General features: G+C 43.1%; 3 non-coding genes across 3 annotated transcripts; all 3 read right to left on the bottom strand.

The window, feature by feature from the left end:
- Positions 1-3,649: 3,649 nt before the first annotated feature.
- Positions 3,650-3,724, bottom strand: Trnas-cga (transfer RNA serine (anticodon CGA)). The gene has a single exon. It is a non-coding gene; the product is annotated as a tRNA-Ser (tRNA).
- Positions 3,725-4,249: 525 nt separating this feature from the next.
- Trnas-cga (transfer RNA serine (anticodon CGA)) lies at positions 4,250-4,324 on the bottom strand. Its single transcript has one exon. It is a non-coding gene; the product is annotated as a tRNA-Ser (tRNA).
- A 13,206-nt stretch (positions 4,325-17,530) lies between these two features.
- Trnaa-cgc (transfer RNA alanine (anticodon CGC)) lies at positions 17,531-17,603 on the bottom strand. The gene has a single exon. It is a non-coding gene; the product is annotated as a tRNA-Ala (tRNA).
- Positions 17,604-26,863: the final 9,260 nt, after the last annotated feature.

The raw sequence follows: 26,863 nt of genomic DNA, 5'->3' as shown, positions 1-26,863 counted from the left end.
ACAGGGTGTTACAAAAAGGTACGGCCAAACTTTCAGGAAACATTCCTCACACACAAATAAAGAAAAGATGTTATGTGGACATGTGTCAGGAAACGCGTAATTTCCATGTTAGAGCTCATTTTAGTTTCTTCATTCCAACGTGATCAAATTGTAAATTTTCACAATCAACATGTGTGGGCTGACGAGAATCCGCACGCAATTGTGCAATCACGTCATCAACACAGATTTTCTGTGAACGTTTGGGCAGGCATTGTTGGTGATGTCTTGATTGGGCCCCATGTTCTTCCACCTACGCTCAGTGGAGCACGTTATCATGATTTCATACGGGATACTCTACCTGTGCTGCTAGAGCATGTGCCTTCACAAGTACGACACAACATGTGGTTCATGCACGATGGAGCTCCTGCACATTTCAGTCGAAGTGTTCGAACGCTTCTCAACAACAGATTCGGTGACCGATGGATTGGTAGAGACGGACCAATTCCATGGCCTCCACGCTCTCCTGACCTCAACCCTCTTGACTTTCATTTATGGGGGCATTTGAAAGCTCTTGTCTACGCAACTCCGGTACCACTTGTAGAGACTCATCGTGCTCGTATTGTGGACGGCTGTGATACAATACGCCATTCTCAAGGGCTGCATCAGCGCATCATGGATTCCATGCGACGGAGGGTGGATGCATGTATCCTCACTAACGGAGGACATTTTGAACATTTCCTGTAACAAAGTGTTTGAAGTCACGCTGGTACGTTCTGTTGGTGTGTGTTTCCATTCCATGATCAATGTGATTTCAAGAGAAGTAATAAAATGAGCTCTAACATGGAAAGTAAGCATTTCCGGACACATGTCCACATAACATACCTGTATTTTCTTTCGTTGTGTGTGAGGAATGATTCCTGAAAGTTTGGCCGTACCTTTTTTTAACACCCTGTATAATGTGCACAGAAAACTGAGTGTGATGTTTAATACGTGTGATGACCACAAGAAAACTGTAGGTACGAGTTCTTCCCAATTTCACCACAAACTATGTAAAGATCGACAGTCAACTAAAAACTGTGCGTTTTTACATATTGCAATAAAGGAAACAGAACAACGCAGAACCTTAAACATTACCAAAAATGGCATAGTACGCAGAGAACAATTCACTTGAGAATGGGTTCATTTCCCGAAACGCATCGTGTAAAATATAAATAAAAGAAAATCGTGACTGGTGGCAGAAAAATTATTTGCAAACACATCCTTTGTTTTCACAGCCGTAGGTTTTCACAAAACATTTCTAACTGATCAAATCAAAGGGTAGATTGCTGTGGCCCAGTGCTAATGAGATATAGTAAGCGATTGAAGGAAGGGACACCACGAGTAGGCAACAAGATGTTAGACTTCACATCTTATCAGAGAACTTGGTGGTCGGTGGCTTGCCCACTGTAAAAAGCACTGGGCACGTAATCAGTGATGTTGGACCATGGGTCGATTTAAATGTGTCACCTGGTCGGTCAAACCATGTTTATTGTTATACCAGGTCAGTGGCTATGTCCGGATACGCCTTCATCCTGACAAGCGGCTGCTCGAAACATATACCACAACATGGACGCAGGCAGGTAGGGAAGTATTACGCTATGGTGGACATTCACTTGGGCTTTCGTGGGAACTGTGAGAGCAATCGAAGGCACCATGACAGGTGTGGACTACTTGGACGTTATTACGGACCACCCGTAACCTTTTATGCTTGATGTCTTCCCCAAACGCGATGGAATCTTCTAGAGATATAATTGTTCGTTTCACAAGGCGTGAATGGTGTTGCAGTGATTTGAAAAGTATGACATGAACTCACGCTACTGTCTCAATCTTCAAATTCGGCTGATCTGAAACCGATGCAACAAATATGATACGCTATCGGGTGCCAGCTCCGAGCCTACAAACCGCTGGCCAGCAATTTACGGGAATTACGTGATACTTGTGCGGAAATCTGGAGGCACCTACTTCTGGTAACGTAGGCTACCAAGGACTTCATGAAGAGTTTATTACAAACCTGTCACAGTTCCTGAACATATATTTTGCCGAACAGTTTCGAATCGACTGTTTTGTTCACAAGCCTGATCTACTGAGGCTGCACTGAAAGTCCCTGATCTTAATGGCAACCGCCTAAAGTTGGTAATAGATGCATCATGCAGCCATAGTAGATGGATGTAAAAACATGCATATGCTCACTTATAAGTCAGAATCAAACTGAGAACTGAAGTTGCACCTGACAAGGCCGTGTACGATAATCCAATGTCATCGCTGATGCTTAGTGGATGTCACGCCAAAATATGCCGAGGTAATTACAATCAGTTAGATTCAGACTTCTATAGCAAGCATAGGTATATTGTGACATTTATGTACTATCACTACACGATACATATATTGCCAATTTTAGATTGTTGTCATTATGATCAGGTACTTTCAGTGCAGCGTCAATACATCAGGCTCGAGAATGAACAAGTCGGTTCGAAAATAGTCGCCAAAAGATGTGTACTGAATCCGCATAAACGTACCAAGTACTTGCCGAATTCACGGCACGGAGAGTCTCTACTCTACTGAATTACACAGGTGGTCCACCACATCGTTAAGCAGGTCGACATTTATTTTTGCTCCTCAGTGTACACACGACTCCACTACTAAGACTTACGTTCAAATGGCTCTGAGCACTATGGGACTGAATATCTGAGGTCATCAGTCCCCTAGAACTTACAACTACTTAAACCTAACTAACCTAAGGATATCACACACATCCATGCCCGAGGCTGTCGCGCGGTTCCAGACTGAAGCGCCTAGAACCGCTCGGCCATACCGGCCGCCTGACATACGTTCGCGGTGGAGGGTAGCATGGCCGTGTGGTACCAGCTCCACACTACGTACAGCGCTGCAAAGCCGATAGTGTGCTCTTTTAAAGAGGTGGATAATACTTCGTGCCGTAAGCGTATGAGGGAGAGTGTTGTATTTTTTGAACCACTTTCTAGATTTTCGTCTCTGGCCAGAACTCTAATAGAGTTTCATATATATGTTGCCATTCCATTTTTAAATGATGGCTTCCACTTTTTACGCGCTGAGTCTTTTCCTGAAATTACAATAAATGCTTTCGAAAATTAAGATTTTTCCACAAGTTAAAAAAAATCCAAGGTACAAGATGGTCATGTAACGAGGAACAAATATTCTATTGAAATTTAAAATTGTAGCTATCGAGAAAATTTTGTCAATACTGTATTTAGTCGCCTATCTATACATTACTACCTCCTACACACCAGTAATCAATAAGTGAAATCAAATGAAGCAGATGTATTATCAAGGGCCAGTTGCCATACAAATACGTTTTGTATTTGAAACTGTTGGAAAATAAAACAGATTTACATTTTTAACACAGGTAAAACTTAGCACACATTAACGAATCTCATTTAATTTGGAAATATCCCATGTTCAATGGTAAAGGACCTCCTTCTGTTTCAAGGTATAAGATGGCGAGCGGCTGACGAAGTGTGGTTCACCATCCACACGTTATACAACTAGTTTTAAAAATATAAACAAATTGTTTGCTATAAAATTATGTAACTGAAGAATTAACAATATACTGCAAATAGCTTTAGTATGAAACTTCCTGGCAGATTAAAACTGTGTGCCCGACCGAGATTCGAACTCGGGACCTTTGCCTTTCGCGGGCAAGTGCTCTACCAACTGAGCTACCGAAGCACGACTCACACCTGGTACTCACAGCTTTACTTCTGCCAGTATCCGTCTCCTACCTTCCAAACTTTACAGAAGCTCTTCTGGCAAACATGCAGAACTAGCACTCCTGAAAGAAAGGATACTGTGGAGACATGGCTTAGCCACAGCCTGGGGGATGTTTCCAGAATGAGATTTTCACTCTGCAGCGGAGTGTGCGCTGATATGAAACTTCCTGGCAGATTAAAACTGTGTGCCCGACCGAGACTCGAACTCGGGACCTTTGCCTTTCGCGGGCAAGTGCTCTACCCACTGAGCTACCGAAGCACGACTCACGCCCGGTACTCACAGCTTTACTTCTGCCAGTATCCGTCTCCTACCTTCCAAACTTTACAGAAGCTCTTCTGGCAAACATGCAGAACTAGCACTCCTGAAAGAAAGGATACTGTGGAGACATGGCTTAGCCACAGCCTGGGGGATGTTTCCAGAATGAGATTTTCACTCTGCAGCGGAGTGTGCGCTGATATGAAACTTCCTGGCAGATTAAAACTGTATGCCCGACCGAGACTCGAACTCGGGACCTTTGCCTTTCGCGGGCAAGTGCTCTACCAACTGAGCTATCGAAGCACGACTTAGTTGGTAGAGCACTTGCCCGCGAAAGGCAAAGGTCCCGAGTTCGAGTCTCGGTCGGGCACACAGTTTTAATCTGCCAGGAAGTTTCATATCAGCGCACACTCCGCTGCAGAGTGAAAATCTCATTCTGGAAGCTTTAGTATATTATGCAAGACTTAAACTAGAAACATTTACAAATTCTCCACGAAACAAATTTCATACCTAGAAACAATAAAAACTGTAGAAAATGACGAAAACTGCTTACAGCCTTCTCTAGTGCACATTTTTTCATTTAACTGTACCGACACAGATACACTATTCTCTAGCTACAACACTCTTCTCTGCAAACTATTGATTATCTTGTGTTAATCAGCTTCTTAAAAGGCTCACGTACACGCACGTGTGTGTGTTTTATATGGTCCTTGACGAAGATGGCGTTCTCTTGCCGACAACTGTTACTCTCGGAACTGTGTACTCTCTTCTCTCACGTGCAACGAGACAGCATACATATATGCACGCTCGCACGTACTCTCTCTCTCTCTCTCTCTCTCTCTCTCTCTCTGTCACACACACACACACACACACACATACACACAGATTGGACGCTGAATTTGCTGATTGGGCTTTGTGCGCTGTATAGTGACGTCCATTGGGAACAGCGCTGCCTGATGATGTGCGCCGTGACATGGAACGCCACAACTCAGCGGGGATCCCGTAACAGGACCGCGTGGCCGTGGTCCTCAGGGGAAATAACGTGCGTCGGTGGCGTCGCATCGCGGCTGACTCCCGAACCTTGTACAGGAGCCAACTCCGGTTATTACCGACACCGAGAATGAAGAGCTAACACGAGCCAATACATTTTTCAGAAACAAAATATCTGAATTTAGTGAACCTCTGCCGTTCATTTCAGCCACGGAGTATAAGGGATGGATAGCTAGAGAACCATCTTCATAGGGACAAAATCGACTCGAGAAAAATAATATTCACTCACATGCGGATGTAGTCATTAAACCAGTTCAGTCTATGCAACCCTGCTGCTGTTGGTGACCCCAAAACGGACCCTCCACCTCTGTAAGAATTGAACACACATCCACAAGGCCTACCAATAGCCTGTTTCTAAGATCCCATGCCTAAACTATTGTGACTAGAAATGGCACATGAATACTGCGAAGGTGAGCTCAGTTCTCAGTGTCAAGCATGACACGCAAAAATATGGTCGTTGGGAAGTTAAAACGAAATTGTCCAGTGAGGACCTGCTTACAGTCATTTGTGAACAAAACTAACCAGAGAACATTGTGAAGAAAGGAAGGAAGATTAGGGCTTAACATCCCATCGATGACGATATCAGTAGAGATACATTAGAGAGCACATTCGCGAAATGGAGGAAAATGGGGAAGTAAAGTGGACGCATCCTTCCAAACAAACAAGTCGGTTTTTACTTATTAAGTATTCATGCAGCTGGCCCGTGTCTCCAGTCACTGGATTTGTAAGTTTACATTCTGTGTGAATACGTGACTGGAAATACTATTAATGGAATAATTAAGTTCTCTTTCTTTGTAAGGGCTTGGCAGCTGAGGCCTGTTCAACTGTGGCTGATACATCGTGGATAAATCTTAGGTTTACACAGTGTCTTATCAATGTATCACCTCGCGCTGCTAAAAAAATTCAAGCAGGATTTAAACTGAAATTTCGAGCTGGAACAAGCAATTAACCATGCATTCATCATGGAACTAAGTCCAAAACTGTATAGATCGTTGTGAGTTACCTAAAGGGGTGTATGTTGTCACCTACAGATACACTGCCAGAAAAAATGCAACGTGCTCGAGGATGAGGTCATTTTATTGACAACTGAAGTGACAGGTAGTTCCATCATTGTAGGGGTAAATGATAGCAAATTCACAATAAAGGGTGCCCAAATAGTAGCATCAATGCACAGTGTACCTCCTTTGGCGGCAGCGCAGGCGTGTATACTCGCATTTAAATTATCACAAAGGTGCCCAATGGCACCCTGTGATAGTTTGTCGCAAGCATATTGCGCCTTTTGTTGCATTTCGGCCATGGTTTTTGCAGCCCTGGAGAACGAGTAAGTTGCTGCTTCCTCATGTCCCATACATGTTTATTTGGGGAGAGATCTGTTGGTATTACTGGCCGCGACAGTCGCTGTACACCACGAAGAGAAAGTTACGTCGCTGCAGCCGTATGTTGACGTGCAGCGTCCTGCTGAAAAAGCACAGCACGCCCCTGTAGCAGAACTGGTAGTAGCGGACACAGGTTATTATACCGTGCAGGAACACCAAATGTGAGCGCGAGTTACAACTGATAGCCCTCCGCATCATGGGGTCTGGGATGGGACCTGTATGTCGTGGGCGAATGCGGTTTGGAACAGGGAGGCCACCAGGTGTGTGCCTGCACGTGTACGCCCATGACTCGCATGCTGACATAAGTTACTATGGCAACCTACAAGGTAGACGCCATACATGTGCGCGTCCATCACTCGCTAACAGATCTACGCTATACAGGTGTACGTCTATAACTAGAGGTCTGCGCGGATGCGGATATCCGCGGATATATCCGCGGTATTTGTTACTTGGCGGGCACAATCGAAACCGTCGCGGATATCCGCGGGTCATCTGCGGATAATGAGCAAGGCATCTGCCCAGTACCTATGTTGCAATGTTAGTTGAAAACTTCAAGTCTGTTGACATTCTTAGAATCTTGCAGGGCCCAGGTAGAGCGGATGTCTGTTGTCCTCAGCCCCTGGCTACGACCGACGTAGCTGTACTAAAGAGACCTGCACCTAATCCGTTTCCGCGACCGTGTCTTTTGTGTGGCCTGTGAAGTGCTCTCTGCGTGGCAAACGTGCCCACTGTCTACCATCAGATGGATAGAGCGACTGCCATGTAAGCTGGAGACTCCAGGTTCGAGTCCCGGTCGGGGCACACATTTTCATCTGCCCCGTTGGCGTATGTCAACGCCTGTAAGCAACTAAGGGTGTTCATTTCATTGTAATTTCATTGTAACGAGCTGCAGGGTCACCGATGGTACCTGTTCTTTCGGACATGTCCGAAAGAACAGATACCATCTTAGTATACATAAAAAGTAGTTAAGTTGTCGCAGAATGGCACCCTAACAATAACTATGTCATTGCATACCATAATTATAAGTACTACTGTCTATTAATACTAATTACTCATTCAAAACTTAAATATATGCGGGTGTGGATAACGAACTTGTGGATGCGGATTAATTGCTGCGGATGCGATGCGGATGCCGATTGCACTTTACTTATCCGCGCAGACCTCTAACCTATACAGGGCGCGTCAAAAAAGAATACACACTTTGAAGTGTCATAGAAAATTTATTTCCCGTTGTACAATGTTAAAATGGAAAGCTTAAAGTCCAATTGGAAAAATAAATGTACTTTGGAAATGTGACTAATGTTCAAACTGGTGGCCTTCAGCATCAATACATTTCTGAATACGAGTCACCACTGATTCCGTACATCGTACCAAAGCGTCCAATGAGATTTCTGCGCACACCGCCTGAATCTCATTCCAAAGTGTGTCCAGGTTACGTGGTTTCCGTTTGTACACCCCATCTTTTACTGTTGTAAGTAGGCTGTTTAGGTTCTTTTATTGGTAACGCCGCCGCCACGTAGCGCTCTGTATGAAAATCACTGGCTGTGCTGTGTGCAGTCTGTGGCTGGTTTGCATTGTTGTCTGCCACTGTAGTGTTGGGCAGCGGCAGCTGGATGTGAACAGAGCGTAGCGTTGCGCAGTTGGAGGTGAGCCGCCAGGAGTGGTGGATGTGGGGAGAGAAATGGCGGAGCTTTGAAATTTGTAAGACTGGATGTCATGAAATGCTATATATATTATGACTTTTGAACACTATTAAGGTAAATACATTGTTTGTTCTCTATCAAAATCTTTCATTTGCTGACTATGCCTATTAGTAGTTAGTGCCTTCAGTAGTTTGAATCTTTTATTTAGCTGGCAGTAGTGGCGCTTATTGCAGTAGTTCGAGTAACGAAGATTTTTGGTGGGGTAAGTGATTTGTGCAAGGTATAGGTTAATGTTAGTCAGGGCCATTCTATTGTAGGGATTTTTGAAAGTCAGATTGCGTTGCGCTAAAAATACTGTGTGTCAGTTTTCTTTTTTTGTCATCAGTCTACTGACTTGTTTGATGTGGCCCGCCACGAATTCCTTTCCTGTGCTAACCTCTTCATCTCAGAGTAGCACTTGCAACCTACGTCCTCAATTATTTGCTTGACGTATTCCAATCTCTGTCTTCCTCTACAATTTTTGCCCTCTACGTCTCCCTCTAGTACCATGGAAGTCATTCCCTCATGTCTTAACAGATGTCCTATCATCCTGTCGCTTCTCCTTATCAGTGTTTTCCACATATTGCTTTCCTCTCCGATCCTTCGTAGAAGCTCCTCATACTTACCTTATCAGTCCACCTAATTTTCCACATTCGTCTATAGCACCACATCTCAAATGCTTCGATTCTCTTCTGTTCCGGTTTTCCCACAGTCCATGTTTCACTACCATACAATGCTGTACTCCAGACGTACATCCTCAGAAATTTCTTCCTCAAATTAAGGCCGGTATTTGATATTAGTAGACTTCTCTTGGCCAGAAAAGCCGTTTTTGCCATAGCGAGTCTGCTTTTGAGGTCCTCCTTGCCCCGTTCGTCATTGGTTATTTTACTGCCTAGGTAGCAGAATTCCTTAACTTCATTGACTTCGTGACCATCAATCCTCATGTTACATTTCTCGCAGTTCTCATTTCTACTACTTCTCATTACCTTCGTCTTTCTCTGATTTACTCTCAAACCATACTGTGTACTCATTAGACTGTTCATTCCGTTCAGCAGATCATTTAATTCTTCTTCACTTTCACTCAGGATAGCAATGTCATCAGCGAATCGTATCATTCATATCCTTTCACCTTGTATTTTAATTCCACTCCTGAACCTTTCTTTTATTTCCATCATTGCTTCCTCGATGTACAGATTGAAGAGTAGGGGCGAAAGGCTACAGCCGTGTCTTACTCCCTTCTTAATACAAGCACTTCGTTCTTGATCGTCCACTCTTATTATTCCCTCTTGGTTGTTGTACATATTGTAATGACCCGTCTCTCCCTATAGCTTACCCCTACTTTTTTCAGAATCTTGAACAGCTTGCACCATTTTATATTGTCGAACGCTTTTTCCAGGTCGACAAATCCTATGAACATGTCTTGATTTTTCTTTAGCCTTGCTTCCATTATTAACCGTAACGTCAGAATTGCCTCTCTCGTGCCTTTACTTTTCCTAAAGCCAAACTGATCGTCACCTAGCGCATTCTCAATTTTCTTTTCCATTCTTCTGTATATTATTCTTGTAAGCAGCTTCGATGCATGAGCTGTTAAGCTGATTGTGCGATAATTCTCGCACTTGTCAGCTCTTGCCGTCTTCGGAATTGTGTGGATGATGCTTTTCCGAAAGTCAGATGGTATGTCGCCAGACTCATATATTCTACACACCAACGTGAATAGTCGTTTTGTTGCCACTTCCCCTAATGATTTTAGAAATTCTGATGGAATGTTATCTATCCCTTCTGTCTTATTTGACCGTAAGTCCTCCAAAGCTCTTTTAAATTCCGATTCTAATACTGGATCCCCTATCTCTTCTAAGTCGACTCCTGTTTCTTCTTCTATCACATCAGACAAATCTTCACCCTCATAGAGGCTTTCAATGTATTCTTTCCACCTATCTGCTCTCTCCTCTGCATTTAACAGTGGAATTCCCGTTGCATTCTTAATGTTACCACCGTTGCTTGTAATGTCACCAAAGGTTGTTTTGACTTACCTGTATGCTGAGTCTGTCCTTCTGACAATCATATCTTTTTCGATGTCTTAACATTTTCCCTGCAGCCATTTCGTCTTAGCTTCTCTGCACTTCCTATTTATTTCATTCCTCAGCGACTTGTATTTCTGTATTCCTGATTTTCCCGGAACATGTTTGTACTTTCTCCTTTCATCAATCAACTGAAGTATTTCCTCTGTTACCCTTGGTTTCTTCGCAGCTACCTTCTTTGTACCTATGTTTTCCTTCCCAACTTCTGTGATGGCCCTTTTTAGAGACGTCCATTCCTCTTCAACTGTGTTGCCTACTGCACTATTCCTTATTGCTGTATCTATAGCGTTAGAGAACTTCAAACGTATCTCGTCATTCCTTAGAACTTCCGTATCCCACTTCTTAGCGTATTGATTCTTCCGGACTAATGTCTTGAACTTCAGCCTACTCTTCATCACTACTATATTGTGATCTGAGTCTATATCTGCTCCTGGGTACGCCTTACAATCCAGTATCTGATTTCGGAATCTCTGTCTGAGCGTGATGTAATCTAATTGAAATCTTCCCGTATCTCCGGGCCTTTTCCAAGTATACCTCCTCCTCTTGTGATTCTTGAACAGGGTATTCGCTATTACTAGCTGAAACTTGTTACAGAACTCAATTAGTCTTTCTCCTCTTTCATTCCTTGTCCCAAGCCCATATTCTCCTGTAACCTTTTCTTCTACTCCTTCCCCTACAACTGCATTCCAGTCGCCCATGACTATTAGATTTTCGTCTCCCTTTACATACTGCATTACCCTTCCAATATCCTCATACACTTTCTCTATCTGTTCATCTTCAGCTTGCGACGTTTGCATGTATACCTGAACTATCGTTGTCGGTGTTGGTCTGCTGTCGATTCTGATTAGAACAACCCGGTCACTGAACTGTTCACAGTATCACACCCTCCACCCTACCTTCCTATTCATAACGAATCCTACACCTGTTATACCATTTTCTGCTGCTGTTGATATTACCCGATACTCGTCTGACCAGAAATCCTTGTCTTCCGTCCACTTCACTTCAATGACCCCTACTATATCTAGATTGAGCCTTTGCATTTCCCTTTTCAGATTTTCTAGTTTCCCTACCACGTTCAAGCTTCTGACATTCCACGCCCCGACTCGTAGAACATTATCCTTTCGTTGATTATTCAATCTTTTTCTCATGGTAACCTCCCCCTTGGCAGTCCCCTCCCGGAGATCCGAATGGGGGACTGTTCCGGAATCTTTTGCCAATGGAGAGATCATCACGACACTTCTTCAACTACAGGCCACATGTCCTGTGGATACACGTTACCTGTGTCAGTTTAAGCACAGTCATAATTAATTTTTCCAAGGGGACGTTTCACTGTGCCCCATAAGAAGAAATCTAGCGGCGTGAGGTCTGGAGAGCGTGCAGGAAACTCGTTTGGTCCCCTGCGCCCTATCCACTGGCCTGGCACATTGTGATCCAGGTATGCTCGTATGTCCCTATGATAGTGCGGCTGGGCGCCATCATTTTGGAAATGAAGCTCATCACTACCGTATAATGCACGAATGGCAGGGAACATGGAGTCAGCAAGCACTGTTAGGTACGTTTCTCGATTAACAGTACCTTCAAAGCGGAAAGGCCCAATGAGTCCCCTTGCAGACAAACCACACCACACCAAGAAATTCACAGCCTTTTAACTGTAATGTAAGGATTATCTTCAGCCCAGTACACACAATTGTGCCTATTGACAGTACCATTGAGCTTGAATTGGGCTTCATCCGATCAAATTATGCTACCCGTAAATCCCGGTCCACGTCTCACCATCTTCTGAACCCACTGACAAAATTCTAACCTTCGATCTGGATCGTCGTCAGTTAGCTGTTGCACCAACCTTGGAATGTACACACGAAACTTGCCTTTCTTCAGAGTGTGTAGCACACTACTAGTACTTATATTACTCTCACGTGCCGCTTGCCTTGAAGATTTTTGAGGCGAACGCTTAAACAGTTCCAAGACCGCAGTTGTGGAATCATCACTTGTAGCTGTACGAGGTCGCCCTGATCGACCTTTATGCACATCACACACTGTTCCATGAATTTCGAATTTGTCTCGTAGACGTGTAATTGCTGACCTTGAAGGTGATTCTGTACCATACTCACTTCTCCACTGTCTTCGAACCGGAGCTACATTCTCAAACTTCCAGTACCACTTAATTATATTGCTGCCACCTGTTGAAGAAACATAACATTACTTTCTCACAGATATTTAACCTTGTAGAACGGTAAATAAATTGTCTATGACAGTTCAAAGTGTGTATACATTTTTTTGACGCACTGCAACAATGTTGTCGAGGTTTTTATGTACTGCAAATCGTAAACAGGGAACTCAGGGGTAGAGGTGGAAGAAATAATTAAACTGACGGGAGTAGCCGGTGACTGAGAAGTAGCAATTACTGTCATAACTGTTTATTTGATACCAGCAGTTAGTTTAATAAATGGCAACAGTGCGTGGCGCCATCTTTTGCCAAAGTGCGTACTACGCTTTCGCATGATCTCAGATACGACCACGAGGACAGCAAAGGGCTGACCACCTGTAAGGTATTCTATTACTCATGCAAATAACTATCAACAGCGATCATCTGTTTATTGAAGTGTGTACTTCTGTTTCACGCTATCTAATTATGCGGAGCGAACATAAGGAATTCATGCAACTGTGGAAAAATCCTCAGAAGATGACTATTAACTTATCTTCTGTGGCAGTTATAACCATGGAGTGTATAGTTATAACTGTCAGACCCCGTGCCATCGACGGAAAAAAACCGTAGGTAGATTAAGATATCTGTAAGTTATTTTTCTGTAGCAACCACTTCCTGCTCACAGTTCTTTCCCTCTGGGAGTTACGGCCTACCATTCCAGCTAACCAGGTAGTTCTCCAGAACTCCAGTAGGTCGTAGCAGACATTTCCATATAGGAGCTCAACAAGTATTTTCATACTTCTAAGGAAATAACCACCGTCCATCAGTGGGATTCCATACAGTTGAAACGAACTTCTCGGTGAGCTAGATATCTGAAATCTTCAACATTGCTCAGAAGCGAATGGCAAGTGCAATATTAGTTCGCTTTCTTTTGAGGTGCGTGGTGAAGCATACCTTGTTTTTCTGCCAGTCTGCTGTTTGATGCAAATTGATTTTTAACCAACTTCCCGATGAAGTGTAGACTGAAACTTTCGGCAATGCTCAGAAACCCTTTTCTGCCGGGTGTGTGGCGCAGGGTACTTTGTTTTTCTGCCTGGATTTCAGCACACACTGATTTTAAATTAACTTCCACATGAGCCAGAGACTTGAAAGGTTCAACATTGGTTAAAGCGGATAATAGTGCAATATCAATTTTCTTTCTTGTCTGGTATGTGGTGGAGAGTAGTTTCTGTACCATTGCTAGTTCTCCCTTTCCCTGTTCCAGTCGCGAATGTTAGTCTAAGAACGACTGCTGGTAAGCCTCTGTGCGAACTCGAATCATTCTAAATTCTACATTCACGTTCTTTGTGCTACACGGTATATGCATAATAGGAAGCAATATATTGGTTGACCCTGATGAACAGAAACTGAAATAAACCCGAAATTCACCAAATGTCTCTGCTGTAATGTCATCAAAATGTTTGAAATCGATTAAAAATTTCACATCCTTAAGACTGAAATACAGAAAATATTTACATAAAAACTTGTTAATATAACAGGTTTTTTAAAACGGCTAAAAGGTATAAAATAATTTCTCCTAGCCCCATACTGATTCCTAACCTCATAGTAATAGTCCTGCCTGTGAATTTTTAATACCTACCACAATACTTGTACAATTTAAAACGCAAAATGTGGGGCACATGCAACAGATAATAGTAAGGAGCATAGAGAGTAGCTCTCCATGAGAAAAATCACTTAACATTTGATATCATTTAGAGTGGAATAAAATTATTAGTCACTTAGGTGAACTGTTCATACATCAATTATCTATTCAGGACTATCACCAAGGGCTTAGAAACATGTATGGGGCTAGGAGAAAGTATTTTATGCATTCTGTTCTATTTTAAGACTTGAGCAAATATAATTAGTCATAAGACCCTGTTAGTAGCCGAAGAAATTTTGCAGAAATCGAGCAGTTTTTCGATTCTCTGATAAAACTTTATTTAACCATGGTCGAAATTGTCTCAAATGGAATATTTTGTACTGGAGTAAATGGGTCTATCATGTTACATTTATTTTTGTGTTGTATTTCATGGTTCTACATTTATTGCACTAAATGTGCAGAACCAGAAATAAAGCCTATATATTCAGCTTACATATTGGTTCATACTTGGAGAAGCAGTCTTTGACATTTCAGTTTTAATATTTTGTGGCATTTAATAGTTTCATGGAATTTCCTATGATTTCTCTAGCAACTTCGATAATAATTATTAACAGCGACTGATAAACTACGTACACTTATAACATGAAATACCGATAGCCCTTCAAATGTCAACCGAAATGTAATAGACAGTTAAAAAGCTTAGGTTATGGAACTATTCAGCCGACATTTCAACTAGTTCGCAATGCTTGCATTTAATTGTGCTGATAAACTAAGGTGATGGATTCCATCTACTTAGTAATTTCACTGTACCCTCATTTGGCGAATTCAGTAGCAAAAATAACAGATGTTTATAAACAACTGTTCAAAGCAACTGCATAAAAATGACGGTAGCTGCGGTAAATCACACTTCCAAATAACCATTTGGTCCACCTGTACTCTAGAGGATTTGGTCCACATTGTGGGGCGGCGGGCAATAATCAAGTGGTTGATACTTCGTTATGCCTTTATGAAAAGACACTTAAATTGTCTGTGCATGCTTTACACCTACTTTCGCCGTTTACAAGAGCCTGAAAACTATTTTTAGAGCCATAAAGTAATGGAGAACATGCTGACATCCACATTAGTCTTTGCGCTCACTAAACAAAATATTCCTATTTGCTATTTACTAAGCGGGATCAGGAACTACGACTACAAATAAAAGTTTAGAGTTTTAACTAATTGATATATTCTGTAAAAGTTCACACACACAAGATATATTAATAACAATAATAATAATAATGGTAGTAGTAGTAATAATGATTATAATAATATCCCCTCTAGAAACAGTAATTTTAATAGTTCAGAGGCGATCTGTACGGGAAGTTCCATGTAAAATGATATATCACCTTGACTTATAATCATAAAAAGTTAATCGCTCGCCCTAAAAGTGGAAAACAACCTCGCCACTTACCGTGCGGTTTTTGTCAACATTATGGGCGGCACACGAACAGTTAATTACGTGAAATCCTAGAGATCCAGGACTGTGTACGGTCCTCACGAGTTCACTTTCTACTTCTACCGAAAGTGCATTCAAGTCTGTCCAGCTCTGATGCCATCCGAGGCACAACGCACGCTGGCGTTTGACTGATGCGAACAGATTGATATCTGGAGGCGAAGTGTGTCTCCCACTGCCTCTCTGGCTGCATTTCTATAGGGGCCAAACGAAAAATCAGCCTCCCTAGGCACAGGTAGCAGTATCTAAGTGGCCTCTTTTTCGGACACGTATTAATAAACAGCTCTGTCATTTAACAATTTGCAATCTTCTTAATTCTTATATAAATACAGTTAAGTTTGCTTTAGTTACTGAAAATTTTTTAGCTCCACTGCATTTAAGCTTTGACGGCTAGAATTTTTAGAACGGAACCGACAGTACCTCTGAGCTGCCTCTGTAAGATTTCTTGTAACTACTGTTATTTACAGTACAGTCTTGAAACTTGGTTCAGGTGTATTAATGTATGAATGTAATCAAGTGCTGCAAACACAAGTAATACTTGATCTGCCATGAATAAGAATGTTTTCGTTCCATATTTGGTTCTTAGTAAATAATTTGAAAACTAGTAGAGCTAGCTTATTGGTTCACATATTTAAACTTTTTATATGAAACTGAGGCAACATATGAATTTCCAGCTTTTTGAGTTTAATGTTTAGGGGTTTCAACTTTTCGCAAAAACGCCGATTTCAACCAAAATATTGCTCGTGATCAAGATGAGACTTGTAACTTCAAATTGTGACATACATTCGCACACCCTAATTTCTAGCTTTGCAGCTTTGTTATTAGGCGGCACTTATTTTTTTTAAAGATCGTATATTTTGTCCAACATGTTCATTTGATCATTCTGAGATTTTGCAGTATTAATATGGTTAACCATATGCTGACGAAGTTTGGACAAGTTATTTTAATTTGTAATTTCACTCTTAGATTATGGTGCAGTCCTTTGTATGTTAAGCACAGGCGCGTTACGTATCGCTGGTGTAGTGGAGTGAGCCACGGTACACTCGATTGCCTCGGTACCACTTACAGTGATGCAGCACTGTTTCGCCTCAACCTCTACTCTATGCAGCGATGGATACTCAGTGCTACTTTAATTTTTGGAAACATTTTTATTATTTACACTGCAAGAAACAGAACTCGGCTGCGAGCAGGCTTGACACACTTAGAACTGTAGCACTACACTGTGGAGAGTATCTGTATTAGTCTCAATTTGTGGAATAGTCATATTGCTGCCGGCAGCCACTAAACGTTGTCAGAATTTGGATAAGTTTCAACAATGAAATTAGTGTCAGCGAGTTAATACTCACCTCCATACTTACGTAAAGGGTTTCCAGAATACATGTTCTTCAGTGAGAAAGCATGGAAACAGCTTTTTTCTTTCAACCGTTACTGATATACTGTTGTGCCTATAGACTGTGCCCATAGGATCTTCGGAAGATGTTTGTTGTATGTTTCAACAACCGAATCTGCACACGCGACCATTTATTCTTTGAAAAAGAAGTTTTAATGAAATCTTACGCTGTCGTAAATCATTGCAGGACTATAATTGCACATACGCAGACTCCGCTGATTCTACGAGGACAAGCAAAGCACCTTTCTATATCACAGTCGATCCGGGATCCACGACATCTACAGAACCAGCACGGCTATATACGTGAGCCTCATCAAAAGCCGAGCATCATTCACGACATTAATGCACTGTAACTAACAATAAAGAATTTGTTAACTCTAAATTAAATCTGTAACAATAACAATAAAATTCTACTTTATTACTCCAGTCACTGAAAACAACAGAGCACCATTCCACAATGCAGTCAACTGTTTCACGGAGGAAGGAGGAGGAGATAAGTATTTAACCTCCCGTCGACAACGCTGTCATTAGAGACGGAGCACAAGCTCGGATGAGGAAACGACGCGGAAGAAAAGGAGTCGTGCCCTTTCAAAGGAACCATCCCGGCATCTCCCTTAAGCGCTTTAGGGAAATCACGGAAGTGCTATATCAGTACGGCCGGACGCGGGTTTGAACCGCCGTCCTCCGGGATGCGAGCCCAGTGTGCTAACCACTGCGCTACCCGGCTCGGTAACTTTCCACGATACCAGAGAAGCCATGCTTGGCGGAGTAGTGGTGTCACTGGTAGGCCTGCCACAGGCGCACGTGACCTTAATACCGCTGCAAGCAGACGTCTCCCAATAGTCCCTGATGACGCAGCGGGTGCAACATGTATCTACATCTACATCTACATCTACATCCATACTCCGCAAGCCACCTGACGGTGTCTGGCGGAGGGTACTTTGTGTACCTCTATCGGTTCTCCCTTCTATTCCAGTCTCGTATTGTTCGTGGAAAGAAAGATTGTCGGCATGCCTCTGTGTGGGCTCTGATCTCTCTGATTTTATCCTCATGGTCTCTTCGCGAGATATACGTAGGAGGGAGCAATGTACTGCTTGACTCCTCGGTTAAAGTATGTTCTTGAAGCTTCAACAAAAGCCCGTACCGAGCTACTGAGCGTCTCTCTTGCAGAGTCTTTCACTGGAGTTTATCTATCATCTCCGTAACGCTTTCGCAATTACTGAATGATCCTGTAACGAAGCGCGCTGCTCTCCGTTGGATCTTCTCTTCTATCAACCCTATCTGGTACGGATCCCACACTGCAGAGCAATATTCAAGCAGTGGGCAAACAAGTGTACTGTAACCTACTTCCTTTGTTTTCGGATTGCATTTCCTTAGGATTATTCCAATGAACGTCAGCCTGGCATCTGCTTTACCGACCACCAACTTTATACGATCTTTCCATTTTAAATCACTCCTAATGCCTACTCCCAGATAATTTATTCAATTAACTGCTTCCAGTTGCTGACCTGCTATGTTGTAGCTAAATGATAAAGGATCTTTCTTTTTATGTATTCGCAGTACATTACACTTGTCTACATTGAGATTCAATTACCGTTCCCTGCACCATGCGTCAATTCGTTGCAGATCTTCCTGCATTTCATGTACCCGGATTTCGTCCCTGGATGATGTTCGGTTCGCTACTACCGCTCGCACAATGCGTCGATCTTGTCGTGCGTTTGTACTACGCGGTCGTCTAGGTGTGTGAGTATTCCACACACCACTTCTGAAAGGAGCGACAGGCTGCCGATGCATTGTGCCCAATATGTGCAGTAATCCGTCTATACATCCATCCAGCTTCTCGCAGGCCACAATGCGACCCTGCTCAAGTGACTGAAACTGTTCAACAGGAGTACGTAGTCGTCGTGGGTTGTAGACGTACGATAAAATGAATGTTGTTAAAGTTACGCATCTGTAAACTCAGTATAGTTACCGCCTGCAGAGTCAAAACAGAAAGTGAACGGATAGAGCTCCTCAGCGCCATCTGACCGCCGATGCCCCTGAAATTGAGTACTAACACGACGACGTCTCAGTATACACAAATTAAGTGCGGGTGACACTGAACACTGTCCTTGGGGGCGTAGAACTTTTTTCCAGTAGTCCGCTACTGACCATTAAAATTGTTACACCAAGAAGGAATGCAGATGATAAACGGGTATTCATTGCACAAATATATTATACTAGAACTGACGTGTGATTACATTTTCACGCAATTTGGGTGCATAGATCCTGAGAAATCAGCACCCAGAACAACCACCTCTGGCCATAATAACGACCTTGACGCGCCTGGGCATTGAGTCAAACAGAGCTTGGATGGCGTGTACAGGTACAGCTGCCCATGCAGCGTCAACACGATACCACAGTTCACCTAGAGTAGTGACTGGCGTATTGTGACGAGCCAGTTGCTCGGCCACCATTGACGAGACGTTTTCAATTGGTGGGAGATCTGAAGAATGTGCTGGTCAGGGCAGCAGTCGAACATTTTCTGTATCCAGAGAGGCCCGTACAGGACCTGCTACATGCGTTCGTTCATTATCCTGCTGAAATGTAGGGTTTCGCAGGGATTCAATTAAGGGTAGAGCCACGGGTCGTAACACATCTGAAATGTAAAGTCCACTCTTCAAAGTGGCGTCAATGCGAACAAGAGGTGACCGAGACGTGTAAGCAATGGCATTCCATACCATCACGCCGGGTGATACGCCAGTATGGCGGTGACGAATACACGTTTCTAATGTGCGTTCACCGCGATGTCGCCAAACACGGGTGCGACGATCATGATGCTGTAAACAGAAACTGGATTCATCGGAAAAAATGACGTTTTGCCATTCGTGCATCCAGGTTCGTCGTTGAGTATACCATCGCAGGCGCTCCTGTCTGTGATGCAGCGCCGAGGCTCAAATGGCTACATCTACATCTACATGACTACTCTGCAATTCACATTTAAGTGCTTGGCAGAGGGTTCATCGAACCACAATCATACTATCTCTCTACTATTCCACTCCCGAACAGCGAGCGGGAAAAACGAACACCTAAACCTTTCTGTTCGAGCTCTGATTTCTCTTATTTTATTTTGATGATCATTCCTACCTATGTAGGTTGGGCTCAACAAAATATTTTCGCATTCGGAAGAGAAAGTTGGTGACTGAAATTTCGTAAAAAGGTCTCGCCGCGACGAAAAACGTCTATGCTGTAATGACTTCCATCCCAACTCGTGTATCATATCTGCCACACTCTCTCCCCTATAACGCGATAATACAAAACGAGCTGCCCTTCTTTGCACCCTCTCGATGTCCTCCGTCAATCCCACCTGGTAAGGATCCCACACCGCGCAGCAATATTCTAACAGAGGACGAACGAGTGTAGTGTAAGCTGTCTCTTTAGTGGACTTGTTGCATCTTCTAAGTGTCCTGCCAATGAAACGCAACCTTTGGCTCGCCTTCCCGACAATATTATCTATGTGGTCCTTCCAACTGAAGTTGTTTGTAATTTTAACACCCAGGTACTTAGTTGAATTGACAGCCTTGAGAATTGTACTATTTATCGAGTAATCGAATTCCAACGGATTTCTTTTGGAACTCATGTGGATCATCTCACACTTTTCGTTATTTAGCGTCAACTGCCACCTGACACACCATACAGCAATCTTTTCTAAATCGCTTTGCAGCTGATACTGGTCTTCGGATGACCTTACTAGACGGTAAATTACAGCATCATCTGCGAACAACCTAAGAGAACTGAGCATTATGGGACTTAACATCAGAGGTCAACAGTCCCCTAGAACTCAGAACTACTTAAACATAACTAAGCTAAGGACATCACACACATCCATGCCCGAGGCAGGATTCGAACCTGCGACCGTAGCAGTCGCGCGGTTCCGGACCTAAGCGCCTAGAACCGCTCGGCCACCGCGGCCGGCGCAGCGTCAAGGGTAACCGCAGCCATGTTCTCCGAGCTGATAGTCCATGCTGTTGCAAACGTCGTCGAACTGTTCGTGCAGATGTTGGTTGTCTTGCAAACGTAGCGATCTGTTGACTGAGGGATCGAGATTTGGCTGCACGATCCGTTACAGCCATGCGGGTATGATGTCTGTCATCTCGACTGCTAGTGATACGAGGCCGTTGGGATCCAGCACGGCGATCCGTATTACCCCAACCGATTCCATATTCTGCTGACAGTCATTGGATCTCAACTAACGCGAGCAGCAATGTCGCGATACCATAAACCGCAATCGCGATAGGCTACAGTCCGACCTTTATCAAAGTCGGAAACGTGATTGTACGCATTTCTCCTCCTTACACGAGGTATCACAACAACGTTTCACCAGGAAACGCCGGTCAACTGCTTTTTGTGATAGAGAAATCGGTTGGAAACTTTCCTCAATGTCAGCTCGTTGTAGGTGTCGCCATCGGCGCCAACCTTGTGTGAAAGCTCTGAAAGCTAAACATTTGCATATCACAGCGTCTTCTTCCTGCCGGTTAAATTTCGCGTCTGTAGCACTTTATCTTCGTGGTGTAGCAATTTTAATGAGCAGTAGTGTATATTTCATATCTAGAAGTTGTTTGTGTGGCTACATAGCTATTGCGATGTGAATCAATATTGTGCCCTCTGGAGGTGTGTGGGGAGAGGGGTGGGGGGATCTGATCACAAATAACTACTGTAAAAAAAAGATCATAAAAGCTACAATGTAATGTGATATTCGAGAGACATATGCTTTACGCTTCTCGGTGAGTGTGCTACTTATCTAATGCTTCTGGAAACGAAGGTCTCACTAACAGGCTATGGGTAAGAAATGTATAAGTGTTTCTAATGGATCACTACAGTATCTGTGATAGAACAAACAACGCCTTACGAAAACAATTTGCTCATCTAACGGGGTCTTTTGGACGGCCGAGTAAAATGTTATTGCGTCCGTTTGCTGCAGAATGTGGAACACGGAAAACTTAGTTTTACCATGTATTAATAAAGACGGTGCGACAATGCATTACGCGCGTCTGGTAACCCGTCTTCACTGTGTCGAATGTGATACATGTTCGCAACTGGTCGGCCTCAGACTGCTCTTTGCAGCCGGTGGATGTTACACGCCACGACGCGCCACTCAGATCGCATTTCCCGTCAGCATTCCGCGTGATAAGCGCACGGCGCGGCGGCTCTCCCGCTGTCCGCTACGGCAATACAACTCTGCCATTACACTCAGTTACAAAATATGGTAAGCTGGGAGGACAAGAATCTGTCAATGTCCCGACGAGTGGAGTGGACTGGCAGTTGTTCATCGGCTTCGGAACATCTGTATCTAGGGACATTACCATTGAAACTTGCTACTCCTTTCCATCTACAATCGCTTACATGATAAACAGCTGTTAACGGATAAACTTGTTTAAACTGAAAAAGAGGCAAGCGTAATTAATCTAAAATGGTGTACTTACTTGCTTCAACTGCAGCTTTGTCGTTTATGTAGAAATATTTTCTATTCTACCCTGGGAACAAGCGAGGAGTATGGAAATCCAAGCAATCAGATTCTCAATTTTTGTGCTGTAAAGTCAGTTCAAATTGTACACATCTTCCACATACAACGTTTCCAGCTTTTGTAAAATATTTACAGAATATTGTAAACAATCACCTGCACTTGAATAATTTCAAATTTCCTATAGAAACCAATGTTTTAGTATTATCTAACCAAGAGCTCTATCTAATACCTTTCTATGGGTTTTCTCGAAACACCAGCGCTTTATAAACATACGACTGGACATGACAGCGCAATTAAAGTGATACTAAGAGCAACTTATTACAATACTTTTTTTCGAATTTTAGGATTTTTTGCAATTTTTCTATATTCGGACTGTGAAAAGGTGAAAGAACGTTCCCAGTATTCTGGTTTGAGAATAAACACGCACTACGCTTTTACCCGCCCTGACCGTGCATAAAGCATCGAATCCATCTCCTACAACACGCATGATTCGACCTTATCTTCACAGTCACAGTGGAGTAGACCAGATGTGATGACAGATTGAGGATGGAAGGGGTAGCACAACTCGACTCATATAAGGGTCGACTACAGACTCAAACATGTATATGCTGATAAAGACCCACAAATATATACACTAACAATGAAGATTCCACTACTGAACAAAGTAAAAGGGCATTGAAATGTGAGGGGCAGCCAAATGAAACCCAACCCATGACACAACGGTACCATGAAACGGTTCCATTCAAAAGTAATCACCACAAGTGGTAATACGTTTATCCCACTAGGAGACGAGATGATCAGTTCGTGTTTTGTAGAACGCGGTCACAGGTTACCGATCCACACCCGCATCTACTTTTGCTCTTCCTTGCCTGGCTAAAACCAAAACGTCCATGCATGTCTTTTTTCAGGTGTCCAAAGATGTGAAAATCACACGGCGAAAGATCCGGGCTGTAACGAAGGACGTTGCAGTGTTACCAACCAAATCGCTTAAAATTGGCCTTTGTCCGATTGACAGCCTGGAGGCAGGTGCTATAGTGCAACAGAATGATTCTGTCCGATAGCATTCCGACAGCCCGAGGGTAAACGGGAAAGCCAACAATGGAAACATCCCACATATCCCTCCTAAAAGAAATCCAAAGCTCTTCACGCCAGTTCCGGTAAGATCATGATGACCTTCTTCTTCAACTACAGGAGACCTCTGCTCGTCGAGTTCCTCGGGTGTGAAACCACAATGAATGTGCGGTGGTATAAAGAAACTTTGCATAAACTAGGGCGTACCACAAAGTCAAAATGCCCAGGCCGGCCGCGGTGGTCTAGCGGTTCTAGGCGCTCATTCCGGAACCGCGCGACTGCTACGGTCGCAGGCTCGAATCCTGCCTCGGGCATGGATGTGTGTGATGTCCTTAGGTTAGTTAGGTTTAATTAGTTCTAAGTTTTAGGGGACTGATGACCACAGATGTTAAGTCCCATAAAAAAAAATATTCCCAGGAGCATCATCCTGTAGAGCGGTAAACTCTCCCCCCCCCCTCCCCCCATCCAGACTGCCAATCGGATGAAGGCAATGCTTCAGCGACTTGGTTGGGAAACACTGCAACATCCTCCGTGCAGCTCGGATATTTCACTGTGTGATTTTCACATCTTTGGCGATTTGAAGAAAGACATGCGTATCGGTCAGACAAGGAAGTGCAAGAGTGGGTGCGGTTGCGGATCCGTCAGCGGTGACCGCGTTCTACGAAACAGGAACTGATTGTCTCGTCTCCTACTGGGATAAATGTGCTGCGCTAAGCCCGAATGTCGCCGACTTCCCACCTTCACAACATCGGGCTGCCCACTGGGCGACTTCCACCTGCTGACAGCCGCCTTTCTGGTGTGGACAAACATTGTCGCTGTTCTCCATTGGCCAGTGCTCGCACACGCCACCACTATCATCCATGTTGGAGGTTACGGTTTGATCTCTCCTTGACCGATACTCGCCGTGCTCAGTCATGAGCCCAGGACATCTGATTCAGGCCACACACCGTCAGTCCGTCGCGTGCCACCCGATGCAGGTCCTGAGTGAGCGTCGATGACGCCGTGCTGCTATTGGCACATTCACGGCTGGATTTCCCCATTTGCAGCCGATGTCTTCGTTAGGGTGATCCTTGGCCGGCCGGAGTGGCCGTGTGGTTCTGGGCGCTGCAGTCTGGAGCCGAGCGACCGCTACGGTCGCAAGTTCGAATCCTGCCTCGGGCATGGATGTGTGTGATGTCCTTAGGTTAGTTAGGTTTAATTAGTTCTAAGCTCTAGGCGACTGATGACCTCAACAGTTAAGTCGCATAGTACTCACAGCCATTTTTTTAGGGTGATCCACTGTTCGTGTCTGTTCCGCTTGGATAAGTTTGTTACCGCGTCACCTGCCTGCAACGCCACCAGGCTGCATCCATCGTCGCGGTGGGCAGTGGCCATAAAGTTTTGGCTTATAAGTGTAGTTAGTTATTTTCGTGTTCCATGGATCATTTACACGATAAACCGTAATGATGCGGAACGAGTCATTTTACATTCATATCGCAAATTAGTTTGTAAATAAGACTACATGCTGAAAATTTATGAGTTTTTTTAAAATTTACAGATGTGAGTTAATAACTCATACCCACCACCATTTACACATCACCATAACAAAAATTCTTCTACAGAATAAAAGGAGTTGTCAAGGAGAAACTTTTACAGTTTGTTTCCAAATTTTACTTTCCTGTCTGTAAAACATTTCGTATCACTGGATAAGTTATCACTATTTTTAGTTGTAGAATTGTGCACCCCTTTTAGTTCTAATGAAAACCCTAATGGGGAATAATGAATGTTATTTTTCATTCTGGTATTGTAATTATGTACAACATTGTCCTTTTGAACTGCAAAGGATTATTTATAACAAATTTCATGAGGGAGTATACTGTGAAGCAGTAGTCAGAATGCCCAAATCCTTAAACAGATTTTTACAAGATTATCGTGATGAGCACCACATATTATTCTTACAGCATGTTTTTGTGCAATGAAGACTTTCTTTCTTATAGATGAGTCACCTCAGAACCTTATTACATAAGAAATTGTTGTTGTTGTTGTTGTTGTGGTCTTCAATCCTGAGATTGGTTTGATGCAGGTCTCCATGCTACTCTATCCTGTGCAAGCTGCTTCATCTCCCAGTAGCTACTGCAACCTATATCCTTCTGAATTTGCTTAGTGTATTCATCTCTTGGTCTCCCTCTACGATTTTTACCCTTCACGCCTGCCCTCTAATACTAACTTGGTGGTCCCTTGATGCCTCAGAACATGTCCAACCAACCGATCCCTTCTTCTAGTCAAGTTGTGTCACAAACTCCTCTTCTCCCCGATTCTATTCAATACTTGCTCATTAGTTATGTGATCTACCCATCTAATCATCAGCATTCTTCTGTAGCACCACATTTCGAAAGCTTCTATTCTCTTCTTGTCTAAACTATTTATCGTCCATGTTTCACTTCCATACATGGCTACACTCCATACAAATATTTTCAGAAACGACTTCCTGACACTTAAATCAATACTCGATGTTAACAAATTTCTCTTCTTTAGAAACGCTTTCCTTGCCATTGCCAGTCTATATTTTATATCCTCTCTACTTTGACCCTCATCAGTTATTTTGCTCCTCAAATAGCAAAACTCCTTCACTACTTTAAGTGTCTCATTTACTAATCTAATTACCTCATTATTGAATGAAAATATGCAATGTATGTCGACTTAATGATTTGTCTCTCCCTAAGATTTAGGACGATTCTAATTGCAAATGTGATTGAGCTAAGTTGTTCTGGGAGTTCCAAAATCTGTTTTTCCAGTTTAAATTCTCATCAATATGGACACCTTGACGTTTGCATCCTGGTTATTATTTCCCCACCATTTGTTATCATTGGTGTAGTATTGCAAGACGTGCAGAATTGAATATATTGTGTCTTCTTAAAACTGAGGGCGAGACCATTCGCAGAATAAACGTCAATGTTAGTTAAAAAAATTATTTTCCATTTCTTCTGTTTCTCTATGTACACTTAATTACAATTCTAGTGCCATCTTCAAAAAACTATATTGTGTATACTACTGTATATCATATGGAAGATCGTTTACATGTATGGAGAATAATACTGGACCTAATACTGAACCTTGTGGAACCTCATACGTGATTTCTCCCCAGTCAGAATAATGTTCCTGGAGTACAATGCTTGAATTGCTAAGTACAACATTCTGCATTATTATGGTTAGGTACGACATTATCGATTGGTTCACAATAAATGTATTCGCAGTTGCAAATACGGACAACCATCACCTGTAGAATGGAATGATGTGAAAATTTTTGCTGGACCATGAGTCGACCCCAGATTTCCCGCTTACCGCGAGTGGTGGCCTTACCATTTGGTTATTTGTGTACGCACGACTCACGACCAGACACAAAGTTCCATATGTTGTCGATCAAACTTCCATAT

The sequence above is a fragment of the Schistocerca gregaria genome, chromosome 2 (assembly GCF_023897955.1).
Source record: "Schistocerca gregaria isolate iqSchGreg1 chromosome 2, iqSchGreg1.2, whole genome shotgun sequence".
Lineage (NCBI taxonomy): Eukaryota > Metazoa > Arthropoda > Insecta > Orthoptera > Acrididae > Schistocerca > Schistocerca gregaria.
The sequence above is the reverse complement of the archived record's forward strand: the minus strand, read 5'-3'. Positions and strand labels throughout refer to the sequence as shown.